General features: G+C 37.7%; 1 non-coding gene across 1 annotated transcript; it reads left to right on the top strand.

Moving 5' to 3' along the window:
• The first annotated feature begins 9239 nt into the window (after nt 1-9239).
• LOC112133527 (U6 spliceosomal RNA) lies at nt 9240-9346 on the top strand. The gene has a single exon (XR_002915175.1). It is a non-coding gene; the product is annotated as a U6 spliceosomal RNA (small nuclear RNA).
• The last annotated feature ends 7237 nt before the right edge of the window (nt 9347-16583 follow it).

Here is a 16583-nt window from a genome sequence, read left to right as displayed (position 1 = left end):
GCACAATGGCGTGCACCTGTAGTCCTAGCTACTTGGGGGAGGAGCTCTTGAGACCAGGAGTTTGAGTCCAGCCTGGTGTGATGTCTCATTAAAAAAAAAAAAAAAAAAAAATCACTTCTTGATCTTTTGGCTAAGATCAAGTGTGAATGTTTGATATATATTATCTCATTTAATCCTATAATTCCATTATCCTCAAATTTTTCTACCAATTAACAACATGTTTGAAGTTTCATCCTTAGTTAATATATTAAAGCATTCTACTTAAAGGAATGGATAAATGTAAACTTAAGATAAGGAGGGTCTTAAAAAAGAAGGCGGGTGTATTTGCAGATATTTTTAAAGGACACTGGATCAGCTCATAGATTGAACATGAATGACCAAGACCAGGAACAACAAAAATTAGGGTTCTTGAGGACCTCAGGAATTAGAACTAGAAACATGAAAAACCTTTTCAACATTGTTTCTTGTCTTCTTTTCTTTGGTTCCATCTTGTCTTTTATTCCTCTGTCTGCTTAAAACTCTCATTCCAAGGTTGAATCACTACCACTAGTGAATGCTGGATTAATATCCTTACATCTTTACCATCTGAGATAGAAGGGCTCATTCCTCTAACTCAAGCTTAAATTCATAAGGAAGAGTTTATGTCATGCCAGTGACATATGTCTGGTGCCCACTCCTTGGACTAATCACTGCGGGCACAATGTACTATGATTAGCAATCTGTACTAAAGGTAGTCTATTAATCCCAGAAGGAGGAAAAGATGCTGGGGAAACCAAGCAAAGTAATATCCAAAATAATCGTTTAAACAATTATGAGTTTACCTTTACTTTAAAATTATGAACGAACCATGTCAATATCATTCATTTATTTTTTGATAGAAAGAAGAGTTCTTATTCAAGTCCACAAACTGAATGCCATCTAGGGAGCCAGAACCCACACAGCTAAGAGATTCCTACTATTTATGAACATGACACTGAAGTTTTTTTTTTTTTTTTAAAGATGCTCTATGTAGCCAAGAAAAGTATTCTAAACACATTGTAGTTATCAAGGATCATCAACATTAAAATGTTACTATCACGGAAAAGGGATTCCCTGATATGGCCAATACAGGCAGTAGGGCTTACTATTTATCTTTAATAAAGAATTATATTAAACCTATTCAATGTCATAGAAATGCTAGTTAATTAATTCAACAGCATGTTTGAATTTACATTAGAAAAGCAAAGCCACTTGTTTTTGAATATGTGCACCATCATCCACATGCAAGCTTTTTTTGAGTTAATTTTTGTATAAGGCGTAAAGAAGGGATACATAAATGTCATTCATATTCTAATCATGAATTTTGAGCACTTTGCAATGAGTAACATTTTCAAAAACATTTATTTTTATAAACTTGAAAACTTTGGCAACCTCTTTCACTAGAGGGCATTTGATAAGACTGATTCTAAGAAAATCTGAGTATAAATGATAGGTCACTATGATTTGTATTACTATACCCATTTCTACTATTGGCACCTTTCCATTAAGACAACATCAAGATGTATCTGTTCGATATATAGACCAATGGAACAGAATAGAGGCCTCAGAAATAACACCACACATCTACAACTATCTGATCTTTGACAAACCTGACAAAAACAAGCAATGGGGAAAGGACTCCCTGTTTAATAAATAATGTTGCGAAAACTGGCTAGCCATATGCAGAAAACTGAAAATGGAACCCTTCTTTACACCTTAAGCAAAAATTAACTCAAGATGGATTAAAGACTTAAACCTAAGACCTAAAACCATAAAAACTCTAGAAGAAAACCTAGGCAATACCATTCAGGACATAGAGGCATGGGCAAAGACTTCATGACTAAAGCACCAAAAGCAATGGCAACAAAAGCCAATATTGACAAATGGGATCTAATTAAACTAAAGAGCTTCTGCAAAGCAAAAGAAACTATCATCAGAGTGAACAGGCAACCTACAGAATGGGAGAAAAATTTTGCCATATATCCATCTGACAAAGGGCTAATATCCAGAATCTACAAGGAACTTAAACAAATTTACAAAAAAAAGAAAAAAAAAAACCATCCCATCAAAAAGTGGGCAAAGGATATGAACAGACACTTCTTAAAGGAAGACATTTACGCAGCCAACAAGCTTATGAAAAAAAGCTCATCATCACTGGTCATTAGAGAAATGCAAATCAAAACCACAATGAGATACTATCTCACACCAGTTAGAATGGTGATCATTAAAAAGTCAGGAAATAACAGATGCTGGAGAGGATGTGGAGAAATAGGAATGTTTTTACACTGTTGGTGGGAGTGTAAATTAGTTCAACCATTGTGGAAGACAATGTGGCGATTCCTCAAGGATCTAGAACGAGAAATACCATTTAACCCAGCTGGGTATGTACCCAAAGGATTATAAATCATTCTACTATAAAGACACATGCACACATATGTTTATTGCAGCACTGTTCACAATAGCAAAGACTTGTAACCAACCCAAATGCCCATCAATGGTAGAGTGGATAAAGAAAATGTGGCACATATACAACATGGAATACTATGCAGCCATAAAAAGGATGAGCTCATGTCCTTTGCAGGGACATGGATGAAGCTGGAAACCATCATTCTCAGCAAACTAACGCAGGAACAGAAAACCAAGCACCGCATGTTTTCACTTATAAGTAGGAGTTGAACAATGAGAACACATGGACACAGGGAGGGGAACATCACACACCGGGGCCTGTTGGGGGCTGAGAGCCTAGGGGAGGGACAGCATTAGGAGAAATACCTAATGTAGATGACAGGTTGATGGGTGCAGCAAACCACCATGGCATGTGTATACCTATGTAACAAACCTGCACGTTCTGTACATGTATCCCAGAACTTAAAGTACAATAAAAACAAAAAGATTTTTAAAAAAAGATATGTCTGTTCAAAAGGAGTAGCTTTGACATGCTAAGTGACTCACTTGGATATAAGAAAGGTACATGCCAAGTGAAAAATCAGGTTGAAGGTATGATTACAGGAACATTCTAAAGTTGTTTGATACGTGAGTACAAGCAACTAACTCTACTTCTCCTGGGAAGGGGGTGGGAAACCGTATTGAGATAGATATTGATGATCTGAAAATAAAGACCAAGATAACTTACTACCTGCTATCAGTATTACATCATCTGGCAGGCACATCTGAGGAAACATTTTAGGGCTGAAGGTCTCCTCCCTAGTTTTCCTGAAATGAGGGCCACATGACTTTCCTGGGCCCTAGCTGCTTTTGCCTTCATGGCCAAAATACAACAGAATTACAAATTGTATTTTATCACTGTGTTGACATAAAGATGACTATATTACTATTTTATGTTAAAACATTTTCTTTGATGCAAAAGGGTTTTTTTTTTTCCTTCTAACTTAAAGGACATTAAAACATGATCGTGGGCCGCTAAAAGCACTGTGGTCCCTGGGCACTGCACCTACTGTGCCTAGTGGAGAAGGCGGCCCTGGCTAAAATCACAACACTTACTCTTCCATAATATCCACTCTTGAAAATCCAGTTCAATTAGGGTCTTGGCAGTTTTAGGATGAGAACTATTATAACGTCAAAGATTCTAGATGACTAGCTAGTGAATACGAGCATCCACTAATTTAAAAAGAATATCTGCACCATCATCCACATGCAGGCAGTCCATTTTCTGTTGACTGAAACAGAAATGTTAGAGTTGAGAATTTTAGATTGAAAAGAAGTACAATGTAAAAGCAGCTGTTTCTAAGGAAGTTTCTGACGTTACCTTTGAATTCAATAAGTTGGCAGAAAACAGTGTCTTCTTTAGAATATAGTTAACATCTGTTGGTTGATCTGGTGCCACGTTCTGTACTCTAAGCCACCGAAAGGCAAGCAAACACTTGAGAGTTGTTTGACAAAAATAAACATCCCTATCCTAAATAAGAGGAAGCCATTTTAGAGTATTCATCTAGTCATTCAATAAATATTGATTAGTGCCTAGTGTATTAGTTGCTAGAGTTATGAGGCAATTCTGGAAGTGTGAAAATGCCTGGTAAGTTTAGAAGCCTGCCAGCAATTCTTTAGGCTGGAACTCTGCATGTGCTGCGGGGTGGAAGATGGTGGTGATTCTAGAAAAGCAATAGTCAGATGTTGAAGGGGATTGTTTGCCTTGTTAATGAGGTTGATTTTATCCTAAAGTTGATGAGGAGCCAATGAACAATTTTAGCTGGAAGAGTGGTGTGATTAGACTTATAATTGAAAAAGGTGTCTACAGTGGTAGTATGCACTGGTTTGCAACCTTGCTTTCAGGATAGAATCACACATGGAGACTTTAAACATGTGCCAATGTCCAGACTCTACCCTGCAGACTGCTGCTTAATTAGCCTGAGGTAGGGCCCTCAGCACGAGGGTTTGCAAAAATTGCCCAGGAGTTACCAGTGTGCAGCCAAGATTAGCAAATCAATGCTATAGAAGACAGACTGGAATAGAATAAGACTGTGCTCTGCTACAGTGCGAGGTAATAAGGAACTAAACTAAGAGAACCAGAGAAAACTGCGTGCAGGAAGAAGAAATTTGGTTGGTTGGATTTATCACGAGTTATTACAAAACGATGAGGATAATAAAATTGGTGTCTCCAGGATCTAGCCACATGGCTCCACCATGTGGATAAACTGTGATGTGCCAAGTTGGCTCATTGCTTTTTTTCCTTCTGATCCTGGTTGCTGTTAACATGACAATATTAGTTTAGAAATAAATTTTAAAAAACAAAAGTAATGTGCTGATTAGCAGAAAAATATGTATTCATACCCGAAAATGTTTAGAATTCCAATACTTTATTCAAACCTGATACAGTACTTACATGTGAAATTCCTTTATAATGTTTCCTTGAGTACAACATTTATTTTTAAAAATGTACTTATTTGCATTTATTAAGTCCCAAATGTATTAAATAGTGAAATTATCATATTTATTTTGAGGTAAAGGATATAAAGAATATTGCTTTAAGAACTCAAAAGTTGGCCAGGCGCGGTGGCTCATGCCTGTAATCCCAGCACTTTTGGGAGGCCAAGGCAGATGGATTGATCATCTGAGGTCAGGAGTTTAAGACCAGCCTGGCCAACACGGTGAAACCCCGTCTCTATTAAAAAAAAAAAAAAAGACAAAAACTAGCCAGGCATGGTGGTGGGTGCTTGTAATCCCAGCTACTCAGGAGGCTGAGGCAGGAGAATTGCTTGAACCAGGGAGGTTGCAGTGAGCCCAGATTGCACGATTGCCCTCCAGCCTGGGCGACAGAGTGAGACTCCATCTCAAAAAAAAGGGAACTCAAAAGTTCATAAAATGCCAAACATTTATAACTGCTTTTTATATCTATCTATAAGATTCCTTGAAAGCAGCTTCATATTCATACTACTTTTATTCTTGGAATATACTAAAATAGTTCAGGTAGAAATTTTAAATTGATTAGAAGAAGAGCAAAGTAAATTGGCTAATTTTTATGACAGCAGAAGTTTCTCATCTTATTTAATTACTCACATAATTCTCTTCAAAAGCTGGAATGTGTGATTCTTAATGGCAAAATAAAACATTTTCATAGTCTGTAAACTTTCATACATGATTGGCTATTGCAATTTATCAATACCTCTTCAAGCAAATTCTGAAAATGAAATTATTAAACTAGTGAAATTAACATTGCATTTCTAATTCTCCAGCCTCCAGGCAATTTGCACAATAAGCAGTTTTTCAGTTCGTAATTAAGGTGTACTTTTCATCTCAAGGCTTGAGACAAGTTTAAATTTCAATTCTATAGCCTGATTTAATGTATTAATCCAAAGATTTGTATTTTACTTCAATACTATCTTTCGTTCAGGAAGAATAATTCTTATCACTGAAATTTATCAATAATATTAAAGAGAAAAATGAATTAGTTCTAACAATGTATCAGTGACTAAGAATATCACTTCATGTACTGTGATGATGTACTGTTGATTTAACTATATCCTCTCTAGGTGTGGAACAGTAATTAATTTAATAACTGTCTTGAGAATACCTTCTATATGTAAGGTACTATGCAAGCATAATAGGTAATAGATGTCTCAAAACAGAATATCTAAACTTTAAATCTTTTGAAGGAGTTAAGATAGTCACACATTAAAAAGTCAGGCCAGGCATGGTGGCTCAAGCCTGTAATCCCAGCACTGCAGGGAGGCTGAGGCAGGTGGATCACCTGAGGTCAGGAGTTCGAGACCAGCCTGGCCAACATGGTGAAACCCTGTCTCTAATAAAAATACAAAAATTAGCCAGGTGTGGTGGCAGGCGCCTGAAATCCTAGCTACTTGGGAGGCTGAGGCAGGAGAATCACTTGAACCCTGGAGGCGGAGGTTGCAGTGAGCCAAGATTACACCATCGCACTCCAGCCTCAAGGACAAGAGTGAGACTTTGTCTCAAAAAAAAAAAAAAAAAAAAAAGTGCAACAACTAGGGAACACAGAATACATTTAAAGCCTAAAAATGTGAAACAAAGTAAGTACAACAAGGAAGAGGAGTTCACAATAAGATGAAATAGTTTGGAGAATAAATAGAAGTAACAGGATTTAAGTTCGATGAACCTAAAGAGAACCTGCATAGGCAAGAGTTTAAGGCATTATAGTTAGGGACTATGAGAAGCACAAAAATTGAGAAATAGAATGTACAGTTTTCAGTCTAGCAGCACTGACCTCACCCAGGAGCATGATAGTGATGGAGAATTTTGGCTATGACCTACTGAATCTGAATCAACAATTTAACAAGATCCCCAGTTGATATGTACATATATTAAAATGTTAAAAGCACTCTCTTAGAACATTGGTGAGCAAAATTTTTTATTGTAAAGAGTCAGATAGTAAATATTTTGGGCTTTGCAGGCCAAATGGTCTCTGTTTCAGCTCCTCAGCTCTGCTGTTGTAGCTTGAAAACAGCCAAAGCTGACAATATGGAAATGAACAAGTGTGGCTTTGTTTCAATAAAACTCACTAAACTGATGGTTAATTTTATATGTTCACTTGACTGGAACACATGGTGCAAGGTATTTGGTTGGAAATTGTTCTGGGTATGCCAGTAAGGACATTTATAGATGAGATTAACATTTGAATCAGTAGACTAAGTGAAGCAGATTGCCCTCCACAATGTGAGTGGGCCTCCGTCAATCCATTGGAGGCCTCAATACCACAAAAGGTGAAGTAAGGGAGAATTCACTGTCTGTCAGACTGTTTTCTTCTCCTGCACTTCAGCTGAAACCTCTACCATTGGTTCTCGTGGTCCTTAGCCTTGCACTGGAACTATAACACTAACTCTCCTGAGTCTCCACCTTGTAGAATGCAGATCCAAATCATGAGACTTCTCAGCCTTCATAATTATGTGAGCCAATTCCTTATAGTAAATATATACATAGGGGCACTGATAGTCCATGACATGAACTGGTAGCAAAGATACACAAAATACCTGCACTGAACACTCCTAATCAACCACTTACAAGAACCAACGAGTTGGGTGGCTGTGTATATGGTACTTCCAAGCTTGTTTGGAAAACTAATCAATACAAATAAGATTGACTGGTTGTTCTACTGTTGCTGGACAAAGTGGTGAAGGAAAAGAATGAGCTCAGGGATTCAGATTCACAGCTTGAGCACCACATAAATGACCTGAGTTTCTATCTGTGTCCTAAAGGAGACCCTTATCTCCTATAGCCAAAGGGCTAGGTTGAAAATCGGATGCAGAATACCATCCCGAGACTAAATTACAATTTAATTTCTTATAAATTCCCAGCCTTGTCGAATGTCTGCTGTTAAAGTGTGGGATTGATTGGGAAAGAATAAGATTTAGGATGAGGATGTGTGGGAAGACCTTGACAAAGCTGAGGATATTTTGTCTCTAAATGTTGATGTCTCTTTACCAATGGAAGAGGCCTCTCCACTCCCAGAAGGCATGCCTCCCCATCCCCTGTGGAAACAGCCTCCCCATGCCCCAGTGTTAGTGGCCTCCCCACTACCAGTGGCATCAGCCTTTTTAATCCAGTCTGAGATTAACCCTGCATTGCCTGAGGAAAGTTTAATGGCCTCCCATGAGACAGTTGCCATGCAAGACAACGCTGACTGTCCTAAGACCCACCTCTCTTTGTTTCTAGACCTATAGCTAGACTCAAGTCCCAGCAGGCCCTTAAAGGTGAGGTAAAAAGTGTGACTCATGAGAGGGTTCACTATATGTCAACAGAATTGCTTGAGCTTTCTAATTTGTACAGACAAAAGTCCAGGAAACATGTGTGGGAATAGACATTAAGAGTGTGAAATAAAGGAAGATAAAGTTAGATCAGGCTGAATTTATTGATATGGGCTCACTAAGCATAGCCTGCATTCAGAGTTACAGCTCAGAGAGTTGGAAAGGGCACCATGAATTTGTTCAGTTGGTTGGCTGAAACATGTTCTAAAAAGTGGCCCACAGTAAGTGAACTGAAAATGTCAGACTTGCCTTGGTATAATGTAGAGGAAGAAATTCAAACGCTTAGGGAGATTGAAATGTTAGAGTGGATTTGTCATGCAAGACCTATCCACCCACACTGGAAGGATGCATAAAACAAACTTTCACCAGTACTGAGAGAAATAAATGTGTGAGGGGGGCCCTGGCATCCTTGAAGAGCTCTTTGATGCCTCTTCTCTGTAAGCAAGACCACCTTAAGTATGGATTTGCATGCAATGCTTCTGCCAAAACTGTGATCCTGGCCTTACAGAATGCCTTATCCATGGGCACAAGATTCCACAGATTCCACACAGCATTGCTTCTGATTAAGGAACTCACTTCACAGCAAAAGAAGTATGGTAATGGGTCCATGCTCATGGAATGTATAGGCCTTATCATGTTGCCCACCATCCTGAAACAATTTGATAGAACAGTAGAATGGCCTTTGGAGAACCTAGTTACAACACGAGCTAGATGGTAATATTTTGCATTGCTGAGGCAAGCTTTCTCCAGAAGGCTGCACATTCTCTGAATCAACATCTAATATATAGATAGAGCTGTTTCTTCCATAGCAAGGACTCATGGGTCCAGGAATAAGGGGCAGAAACAGGAATGAATTTATTCACTATTACTCCTTGTGACCCCCTAATAAAATGTTTGCTTCCTGTTCCCATGACCTTATGCTCTACTGACCTAAAAGTCTTAGTTCCTGAGGGAGAAATGCTTCCACTAGGAGACACAACAATGAAAACTGTGCTCACTTCAGCAGCACATATACTGAAATTGGAACGATACAGAGAAGATTAGCATGGCCCCTGTGCAAGGATGACATGCAAATTCATGAAGTGTTCCATTGAAAAATAAATTAATTAATAAAAACTGCTGCCCAGCCACTTTGAATTCCTCATGCCTCTGAATCAACAGTCAAAGAAGAGAGTTGTGGTGACTGATCAGAACTAGCAAGGGGAAATTGGACTGCTACTGCACAATGGAAGTAAGGTTGAGTATGTCTGAAATGCAGTAGAACCTGTAGGATGCTCCTCTGTACTACATGTCCAGTAATTAATGTCAATGTAAAATTACAACAACCCAATCCAGGCAAAACTCCTAATGCCCCAGATCCTTCAGGAATGAAGGCCTGGGTCACTTGACCAGGTAAAGAACCAGCTGAGGGGCTTGCTAAAGGCAAACAAACAAAAAAAAAACAGGATAGTTAGTGAAAGAAGGTAGTTATAAATATCAACTACAACCATGTAATCAGTTACATAAATGAGGACTATTAGGAGTATTTCCCCCTTAGTTTGTTAAGAAATATTTGTGTGTGTATAGTAAATACCTTTTTCTCCCTCTCTTATTCCTTCATTATGTATTATATAATGTATTGATTTATTAACATAGTATTTAAGTATTGTTCAATTTATATCATAGTATTTTTTAAGTTACAGGATGTCAAGGAGAAGAGTAAACATCAAGAACTTTACCTCCTTTTCTGGGGATTGGGTAATGCATATTCAGTTGTATGTGGGATAGTTGTATTATGTAAAGTGGAGTTATGACCTTGTTATTGTGTTTATTTGGAGATTAAATATGATTTAAAGAGATGTGAATGAATGCCAAGCTGAGAAGGGATATATTTTGTAGACTAGGACAATGGGGTGCCCAGACATTTGGTTGAACATTGTTTTGGGTGTGTCTGTGAAGGGTTTATAGATGAAATTAACATTTGAATCAGTAGGGCGAGTGAAGCAGTTTGATCTCACCAACGTTGGTGGGCCTTATCCAATGTATTGGAAGTCTAAATGAAGCAAAAGATAGTATAAGGAAGAATTTTCTCTTGGTACCTGACTTTTTTTGTGATGGTGCATTGATCTTCTCCTGTACTTGGACTGGAACTTACACAGTCAGCTCTCTTGGGTCTCCAGCTTGCAGTCAGCAGATCATGGAACTTCTCAGCCTCCATAATTGCGTGAGCCAATTCCAATATCCAAAATATTATGTATTATGTATACATATGTATATGTACATGCACACACACACACACAGACACACAACTCCTATTGGCCTATTGGTTCTGTTTCTCTGGAGAACCCTAATACATTTATAGACATCAATATTTGAATTTTGTATAATTTTCATGAGTCATGAAATATTACTCTTCTTTTGATTTTTTTCAACCACTTAAAAATGGAAAGGCCATTCTTTGCTTGTGGACTGTACAAAAATAGGCATTGATCGAATTTGGTCTGTGAGCCCAATTCACATTTTACTGACCCCTTCAATAGAGAAACCAAAAAAAAAAGTATCCTTTCAATTATCTTTATCATCTGAATTCTAGACTTTAAAACAACAGAAGAATAACTAAAGTGGTTGATAATTTTTATTACTCTACAACAAAAGCATATTTCAATCCAACAGTGAGATAATACATTTTTTCTTCACCTTTTATTTATCCAGTGAGAATGTTATTAGTCATTTTTTTTCAAATGGATATTAAATTTCACCACGGTCATGTTGTCTGGATAAGGCCAACAAATGACTAAGCATCCTCCATTTTTTTCTCTTAGGTAACAAAGAATAAAAGTATGGTTTTGTTCAACCTAATAGAAAAGGTGAAGATTCTTAACAATAAGGACACCATCATTCTCCCCATTACCCAGGCTATAAAAATCAACTGGAGTAGTGGTTCTCAAACTGTGGTGGTCCACGTTCCAAGTATTACGTGGAAATTAGTTAGACACACAAATGCTTGGGCCCACCCAGGACTGGCTGAATGAGAAATTCAGCAATCTGCTTTTCAACAAGCTTTCCATATGAGTATGATGAACACTAAAGCTTAAAAATCACCAAACTCAAGGTAACACTTAAGGATCCAGATTCTTGGGGCTTCATTCCAGACCTATTGAATTGGAATCACTGATTTATATTTTAACATGATCCAGATGATTGATATGTTGATTAATATTTGAAAGTCACTACTTTTTAGAGTTGCCGTTCCTCTTTCATCCCACCACCTTATCCGTCCTATTTGCCAAGTCCTGTAAATTTTACATTTGCAAAAACTTTCAAACATGATTTTTATAAGCCAAAATTCCTAGGCCCTACTTCATAATTTCACACAAAAATATATTATATGGATTGGTTACATCTCATAGGGCATATGTTGTATGATATACATGATATACTACCTATCTCTCTATCTGGAGACATAGTGAGGAATTCCCCTTTATAATCCTGAATCTCATGTAGCTAGTTCAAGAACACAGGCATTTGGGTATCACTTACAGACTTAATCCCCTGTTCTATTTCAATTATTTTAATGATGGCTTTATAAAGTCCTCACTATCAAAAGAGTCACAAATAATTTCCAGATTAAAGTAATGCAACTCTGATCATTTCATTCTCCAACTGAAAAATTTTGACATTCAAAGCCCTCTTATTCTCCAACCAATCAAGCTATTCTACTTCCTAGTCTTTGGACACACCCTGCACATTGTGCCCTTTTGCCTTTACTCAAGCAAATCCTATCCACCAACAGTGCCCTCTCCCTCAGTATCAATACAAATTCACAAAAATGTTATATCTTCTGATTAGCCTATGCCACGTGTCAATGAAGTAATAACTAACAATTTAAAACATTTTATAGAAGCCAGCCAGTCTGCTATATCCTCATATGTATTAACTAATTTAATCCTCACAACCACTTTATGAGGTAGCTACAACTATTTTCTTCACTATGCAAGAGATGAAACTTAGGGCAAGAGAGGTTGAAGTGACTTTCTCGAAAATGCTTTATTAATGACACTTGTGAAGAATGGTGAGACAGACCTTTTCAAAGTCAGCTATGGAGACAGGTTTCAGGACCACTGCAGTAAGGTCTTGCAGTGGGGGAGTGAGATTGGACTCAATTCTAAAACCAATAAGGACAAGTGGGAATTTATAACCAAGAAGCAGGGTGGGGAGCAATGGATGGAAAATTATTAAGAGGAAACACCAAGGATAAAGGATTTCTGGCTAAACTGACCTGATAGGATTATTGCTGAAGGCAGGTCAGGGTGATAAGATATTGAGGGTGGTCTGATACCAAGGGTGGGGGTTATTCATTAAAGTGACGTGTCAGGATTCTTGCTCCAACTGGATTCTACAGATGGTCTCCAACTTACAATGATTTGATTTTATGATGGTGCGAAAGCCATACGTATTCAATGGAAACACTTCCAGTTTTGAATTTTGATCTTTTCCCAGGTGAGTGATTTACAATACAATACCCGCTCCTGATGCTGAGCAGTGGCAGTGAGCTGCAGCTCTCAGTCAACCATGTGGTCACAAGGAGCATGTTTAAGGTAGGCTAGGCTTGAGCATGTTTAAGGTAGGCTAGGCCAAGCCATGATGTTCAATAGGTTAGGTATATTAAGTGCACTTTCCACTTGGAATATTTTCAACTTATGATGGGTTTTTTATTTGCATCGTAACTTCATCCTAAGTCGAGCAGCATCTGTACTAGAACAGAGAGGAAAGCCCAAGATCAGGTTTAGTCAAGCAGAGGACTCAGATAAAAGCCTGATTAAAGTTTTGGTCAAAGGAGAGAGTGTGTGTCAGCCCTATCCAAGGTTACTGTCATTGAGAGGGGATTGTATTCGTACATGCCATAATTCTACTATAGTCCAAGGATCCTGGGACAAGAACTATGAGATAGTCATTTTTGTGACCCCCATCACCGTATCACTACCACTTAACAATTAGTACTAGGCCGTGTGTATAGTGATTTACTAATTTTTGCTCAATTGAAGATGGCTTTATAGGATTTTCTCTTTAGTATGTTGTCATGTCTTCTTTATGCCTTAATTTGAAATAGTCTTAAAGCAAAATAAAAAACATTTCAATTTTGAGGGGGTCACATATAGATCAATGATATTTTTTAAATGCTATTTCTTCTTATTATTTCTTTTCCTTTAGTAGTATTCTGTTTTCTAGAAACTAGGTACTTGCTTCAGGTGACTCCTTTTCTTCTCTTAGTTGTAACTTGACATCTGAGAATAAAACTAAGAAAGGATTTTGCAGCCAATGCTGCAAATACAAATTTGTTAATTGTGTATTAACCAAATACAATTGCAAAGGGTTATTAAATACTCATTGTAAAGCTGTATTTTAAATGTCAGAAATCCATGTCAGTAGCTGAAGGCATACAGTTTTATGTTCGATTTTAAAGTAAGAAAGATATCGTGTGTTTTTGTGAGCATAGATGTGGTTTAGTCTCTTCTATCCCTTTTGTGTGTGTTGTGTGTGTGGCCCTGCAATCAGAAGTGGTGTGAACGTGAGTATGCTGATGTGTTTGGGAAACGAGGACTATAAATTAATCTGGCCACTTTATAAGATGTTTTATATTAGACTGCAAAATTATTTCCGTTGCAAACATATTTACTGGTCACTCCCACAACCTTTTAATTCCCCTTTTCTTCCTTTTCTCCTAAGATCAGGCAATATGACCTTTTTACTTTTATTTTTCCCTAAACATTAAGATCACTAGGTAGAGCGCGAAGAAGAAGGAAGACTGTCCCGAAGCAAGAGAAAGGAAATCCTAATACTCTTATGGGAAAATTTGGAATAGCATGTAGATAAGTACAGGACATTTCTGTGGTGGCCAAACAGATGACACCTGCTTGGCATCACCTAATCTCTGATTGGTAACCCTTAGTTTACAGGTAATGCCTGCAAGTCAAAATATTTGGAATTTGTCTACAAGTACATACCATAGCACAATTTAACAACTGCAGCACAATAAAAGAGATTGTATTTACTTTTAAAAGTCATTGAAATATTTCTTAACATTTCACTTCTGAGTAGTGTCTAATGAAATAGTGATATCTTTGTCAACAAGCTGTGAATTTCCCTATGTCTTCTAGGAAGAATAGGTTCTGTCTGGTCAGTTGGTTTGTTGTTGTTTGAAATATCTTCATTTAGTAGCAGGGACATTGTGATTTAAAACTAATGGAGTTGGGAGGCCCAGGCAGGTGGATCACTTGAGGCCACGAGTTCTAGACCAGCCTGGCCAACATGGTGAAACCCCACCTCTACTAAAAATACAAAAATTAGCTGGGCATGGTGGCATGAGCCTGTAGTCCCAGCTACTCAGGAGGCTGAGGCTGGAGAATGGCTTGAACCCAGGAGGTGGAGGTTGCAGTGAGCGAAGATTGTGCCACTGTACTCCAGCCTGGGTGAGAGAGCAAGACTTTGTCAAGAAGAAGAAGAAGAAGAAAGAAGAAGGAGAAGGAGGAGGAGGAGGAGGGGGAGGGGGAGGGGGAGGGGGAGGAGGGGGAGGGGGAGGGGGAGGAGGAGGAGGAGGAGGAGGAGGAGGAGGAGGAGGAGGAGGAGGAGGAGGAGGAGGAGGAGGAGAAAAAAAAAAAAAAAAAAAAAAAACACCTAATGGAGGTGTGGGTGGAGGGTAGAAGGGAACTGGTCATGTATTGATAATTTTTGAAATGTGTTTCTCTGTATTCTTTATATTTGAAATTTTCCATAAATAAAGTAAGTAAAAATAATAGAAGTGAAGAGAAACACTTGCTACTTTTTAGTTGAAACTAGAAATGGAAATAGGTAAAGGCACAAGTTCTGCATTCCAGTGTGCCTCCTGTGGTAGCAATAGCAAAGAAACACTGTTGCACAACAGGCTGAGTAGGAGACTGTCACAGCGTCCAGTCCGCTTACTTTAATAAGAAAAACCATACATGAGCCTTAATGTTAGGGCATCAGCAACAATTGTATTCCTCAGACAGTTAATTTAGACAGAGCCCAATTCCTATTACATCTGAAAAATAAGATCAATGTCAATTTTCATGGACTAAAATTTGTTCAAGGTTTAAAAAAAATTACACCAGCAATGCCAGGTTTTTCATATATTTTTCCTAAATGACATTCAGAAATTTTACTCATATCTCTGTGGAAATCACAGTCTGCTAACTCTTTTAAATGCCTATTTTTATTTTCCTTTACATAAAACTAAGGAGTTGTCAAATATCTTTCAGAAAAACAAAATGAAAAGAATTTATATGATATATATAACTGTCATGATTCTAAGACTTCATATAGACATTTAATTATCTAGAACACTTATTTTCCTATCTTTTGAACCATTATGTTTTTCTCTTTTAAATTATTCTTTCCCCAATATGCAACATTTTAGGTTGTTCACAATTCATTGTAATCAATTTGCCATGCCCTTCGATCTTCTCTCTTTTTCTCTCTTTTCTTAACCAATTTATGAGACCAGATTAGCCACATATGTTGAGTGTGTGGATCTCCAAAATTATAAACCACAAATGGCATAAGTTTGAGGAATTCAGATAACTGTGGCAAACTCTAACCTCAACTGTACCCAACAAAAATGAAAAAGAAAAGACTTTCTCTTTCTTAAGCCTCTAAAAACATTTTCACAGAAAGCAGAGTTAAAGTCATCCTGCCACTTCTTTTTACCTGTGTGGGATTCTCAAGACCTAAATTCTCTAGGTCTCATCATCTTTCTCTTTCTTTTTATTTATTTATTTATTTTTTAGAAAAGCTATTTGCCATAGGGAAATCCATTTTTCGGATTGGATATATAATAAATACATGAGAGAATAAGATATGCCTAAATGGGACAAACCAGAATCAATGTAAATTTTGAATCTCACCTGCAATTTTGAAAGTCCTATTGATTTAAAAAATAGTAAATACCTTAATTTTCATGATAGCTTACTGAAAGGCTCCCTAGAGGCAATGAAAATGGGACTCTCAATAAAACGAATACTACCATACATCCTGGCTTCAGAGATGAAAACAGAGGAGAGGATTGGCTAGTTATCAACAGAAGGGTAAGGAAAAAAAGCACAGAGAAAGAACAGACAAGGCAACAAAAGTGGCAGAACTGTAAGGGCCAATACACATCCACTGCTTCAAGTTTTTCAGCCATGTTCCATTCTCCGAGATTTCTGGTAGTGCTTCAAGAATACTGGTCTCCAAACTCTTCCTGAAAAGGGCTAGGAATGCTTCTGCCTGAAGATCTTACCTATTCTTTCTGGGCCCCGTGATCTCCCTACATGATTGATCAACCTACTATTTCAAGTC

The sequence above is a fragment of the Pongo abelii genome, chromosome 4 (genome assembly GCF_028885655.2).
Source record: "Pongo abelii isolate AG06213 chromosome 4, NHGRI_mPonAbe1-v2.0_pri, whole genome shotgun sequence".
NCBI classification, from domain to species: domain Eukaryota; kingdom Metazoa; phylum Chordata; class Mammalia; order Primates; family Hominidae; genus Pongo; species Pongo abelii.
The sequence above is the reverse complement of the archived record's forward strand: the minus strand, read 5'-3'. Positions and strand labels throughout refer to the sequence as shown.